This window comes from Pseudonaja textilis, chromosome 7 (genome assembly GCF_049901715.1).
Source record: "Pseudonaja textilis isolate UNSWEBS1 chromosome 7, rPseTex1.2, whole genome shotgun sequence".
Taxonomy (NCBI): Eukaryota; Metazoa; Chordata; class Lepidosauria; order Squamata; family Elapidae; genus Pseudonaja; species Pseudonaja textilis.
Window position 1 is genome coordinate 30530412 of NC_141996.1, and position 4560 is coordinate 30534971.

At 32.6% G+C, this 4560-nt stretch overlaps 1 pseudogene; it reads left to right on the forward strand.

The window, feature by feature from the left end:
- Positions 1-739: 739 nt before the first annotated feature.
- LOC113436227 (putative protein ARB2BP) lies at positions 740-1863 on the forward strand (annotated as a pseudogene).
- Positions 1864-4560: the final 2697 nt, after the last annotated feature.

Genomic DNA, 4560 nt, shown 5'->3' on the forward strand with positions numbered 1-4560 from the left:
CATAATATAGTTTTACATCATTTGGGCATAGTGTGATAATTGTTGCAGCCTATCGTGTGTAAATGATGCTATAATAATTTGTCTAAACAGTTAAAAATACTGAATATCAAAAGCAATAATAACTTCTTGCTTAAGAAAGATAAAAATTAATGCTACAGTTTTAGGATTTGATAATCAGATTTGTTATGATTATAGAAATATTGGATGTATTGGATATTCTATTTTGGATACTTTTAAGGTTTGTATTTAAATTTAAAATGTTACTTTGTTATATAATTTTAGTGTTTCCTGGATTGTTTAGTATGTACATTGTTTATATGTTGTTTTTGATTTAATTTAGAGTTAGATATTTTATTATTCTCTCCTTGCTTGATTATTTTCTTGTAGGCATTTCATTACCCACAAGGAAACATCTTCAGTGTGATAACACTAGTAATATCTGATGTGACATCTGAAACTAATGCATTTTGGTCTGGCCAACTGAAAGTATCTCTGCATTGAGTTTCTTGAAGTAAAAGGGCAGAAATAAACAGCAGGTCTAGCCAAATATATGTATTTCTGAGTCATGCTGATTTCAGTGGAAGATGAAAGACAAGTTCTTGCTTAACTCCTCCCCTTGGGTCAATAAGATTGAAGTATCACTTTTCAGATGTTTCATAATCATATTCCTAGAGCTTATAATTCTAATACAATTTCACTGCTTTATGACAATATATGAAAAACAATATTGTGTTTTTAATAAAAGTAAGTTTTTTATAGAATTGTTAGAGAAACTTGAAAACTGTTAAGTAGTAAAATAGGTCTTAACACAATTTCTGTATTTATAGTGGCTACAAATGATTGAAGATGTGAGCTTCAGGAAACTAATAAATAATTCAGAGTGCCCAGAAAAACTTAAATACGACTTTAACAAAAATGGTAAGCCTAAGCATGTAGATACTAATGTTTTTAATTATCAGAATTCATATAATCACAAACCAAATTCTTGGACAGTTAATAACTCAGTATGTTTTTGAGCTCCTTAAAAAAGTTTGTAGTCTGCAGAAGATTTACATCCCAACATGCATGGCAGACAGTAAAATTTGTAGTTTCTTTTTCATGAGTAAGAATGCATTGACAAATAGGTCAACTTTACTTGTCCTTCATGATCAGAGGACATTTTGTGCAGGCCAGTGGGCACAGAGATTCAACATGGATCTCAAATACCTTTCATTACAACAGCTCTAAAGTGCTCTTGGGGAGTGATTGTTTTAAATCCTTATGACAATTTTGTAGATTTGAAAGTAGAACCAGAATATTTAAGCCTTTTAGAGAATGATGCTATTTGCCCTCTAAATTTATTATGGGCAGTCCCAAAAAGAAACAGTAGTAACCACAAAGAACATACAACCTGTTTGGGATCACTTCATTTCAAAGACTTCATCTACAAATGTGGCCTTTATTGCCCATGGCTATGAGGGATTGATTTTTATCAACTTACTCATGCAAAGAACTTTGGAAGTAATGAATAAAGTGTATGCTGTTGCACTTATTGACTCTAAGCATTATATGAAGCATCAGACACAAGGCAATTCCGAGGAACAAACATGGATTTGGAAGCACTGTCAAGAGTGGGTATTAAATAGTAAGCCTATAGATAAGTCAGTAGGCTACCTTGTGAAAATGGATTGTCCTATAGTCTCCACCAGATCTGAAAAGTACAATATGGCTCCATCCTCTAGCCTGCAGTCCATCTTCAAGTATCTAAAGAATGCACTGAAAGGTACTAAAGACAATTTCAGTTGATCACCTGTTGCAACAAGGAGCAAAAATTCCATGAAAAAAATGTTTTCATTTTTTAACATTAAGAAATGTTTTTCATAGTTTCCTCTGTCAGAAAAAAAATTGTATTTGATGCAAATGCCTAGGCACATTCTTAAGGTAAATTATTTTATTTAATATATTATTTCTTTTTTTTCCCTTTGGCTAAAGCTGATATTATGTAGGGTGCAATTTTGAATTCCATGGTCAGGCTTTATTTTAGTTGTTGAAAGGATATTTCATACAAATTTGTAATTTAGTGAGTTTTTTTCTTTCAATGTCTTACAAATAAATTCTTTGACAAAACTTTTTTAAAACTGTCATTTAATCTGAACCATTAGTAAAACAATGAAAATGTAAATAGGATAAACATATTAGAAATAGGTTTAAAATCTTGTTTGAAATATTAGTCAATTATTTCTACTTCACATTAGCATAATTCTGAATGTTTTAACCTTGGAGTACATTTATAGTATATATTCAAATATGCAAAGAAATGGTGAACATTTCACAAAAATTACTGTTTAAAATTGTATTTATTTGAGAGTGTCACATCATATTAGATCAATCTACAGCTAATAATAAGACTAATTTTTTAAAAAGTTGTACTTTTAAAAATACCTTTTCTCTAGTTTATTATCTACATTTTCAGTTCCACTTTACTTGAATACTGTTCTTTTTAAATGGTTCAGGTTGATTTAAATTACAATTTCAGTCATGAACTAACATTAAAATAAAGTAACAGATTAAAATAAACATAAATCTCATATTAAAATTTCAACTTTCCAAAAAGCATGAAAATCCAGATTGAAAAGATAGGACCTTAAGGCGTTTTTGCAGGACGGTAAAAAATGTAGACTGAATATCAACAGAAAATGCATTCTACAACCTAGAGATGACAGAATAGAAAAAATCCCAAATCATCACCAGGTGACTGATACATTGAAAAATGGACTATCTGGTAATCTTAGAAGTGAGAATCATGCATATACTCAGACAACTTGAATCTAGATGATTTATGATTACTGATAACAATCAGCATGTTATATGTCCTCTAGGAACTGGCAGACAGTATAGCCAATTCCCAGAGTAACAGACAAAATGCTACCCTCCAAATAATTCTTGAACAATCTTCTGCTGCATTTTGAACATGCAGAAGTTTCTAACCTAATTACTATAAAGCAGGGGTGTCAAACTCATCTTGTCACAGCGTCACATGATGTATCGGAAATCCCCCCCCTTCGCTAAACCGGGCATGGACATGGCCAGTGCGTGACGCATCTGGCCCACAGGCTGGAAGTTTGACAGCCCTGCTATTAAGCAATCCAATATAGAATACATTGAACTAGTGTAGTCTGAAAGTTACCACATAATACACTACAATGTGATTTTATTTTTTAAGGAACAGATGGAGCTGCTCTTTTGGTTGATGAAAAGCACTATTGGTCCAAGCTTTAACCTGAGAAAACAGGATGTGACCAGGACCTAGGAGGGTTCTCAAACTATTATTTTTTTCTGAAGAATATAGCTCAGTCCTCTAGAATCTAGATCATGATCCTTCATAATAAACACCTCCACTTTGTCTGATTTTAATTTCACTTTATTATCCTGCATCAAGCTTACTTTATTATCCTCTATGGATATACATTTCAAAAAATATTGCTCCTTCTTGTGACTGAAATAGAGAAAAAGGTTTGGGTACCACCAACTCTTCTTCAATGTCTAGCACCAAACTTTAGAACTAACAGTCTGTTAGTCTTACAGAAATGACTGATAAATCATCTATTAGACTAAGGCTGTCTTCAAATTAGTTTGAAATATATCTAGATAATCTTTCTTGAAATTGGTTAGCCACAACTTCTTTATACCTTTTCCCAAATACAGGAGGCTAATCTACAATTTAAGAGATATACAGTAGATTTATTAAGGTCTAAAACAAGGCATTCTGTCCTTTCTCAATTGAGTATTATGTTAGCTAAGCCACAGTGAACACATTGGGCAAGAATCTAAATAGGCAGTGAACTGTACCATTCCAAGCAGCTTTCCCATATCCCCCCAAACCACAAATTTATCCAATATTAAACTTACAAATTACGGACAATACATTACTGTAACTGACTCTAGAATTTGAGTTTTCACAACTGCAAAGGCTTTTTGCAAAGATCCCATTAAAAATATCACAGTAAGTCATAGTTTCTTAGAGCAAATTTGAAACAGCTGTAACTACCTGGGAAAATTTTGTTGGATAGAAGCTGGGTGTGCCTAAAGCACAGAATAAAAATGCATATTTGTTGTACATATAGTTGCAGCATAGTACCAGATTGCTGTACCTTAGTAGTTTATGAATCATCTTCTGTGTTCTAATTATCTACCTTATCTGTATACTATAAACTAATTTTGAAGAGAACTAGAGAGCTGTTCAGGAGTGATTCTGTCTTTCACTCTGAAGAGTTCCCTACTCCAAGGGTGATTAACAAAATCACCTTCATAAGCAACTGTAAAACACAAAAACTCTAATGGCCACCACCCTTGTGCTTTGAGCAAAAGATCAGACCCAGCATGAAAACAGCAATGTGACTCAGCACTGGAATAAATAGGATAGCATTATATTCGTTTTGGCAGCTATGAATTCCTGGAATGCATCAAATAGCACCAGAAATGTATTGTGGGATTTGGCACCAAGATTTGAATCTACATGAAATATCTTGGACAGATAACTTGTTGCTTAAGGGTATAGTTTCACCAATATAATATCCAGTT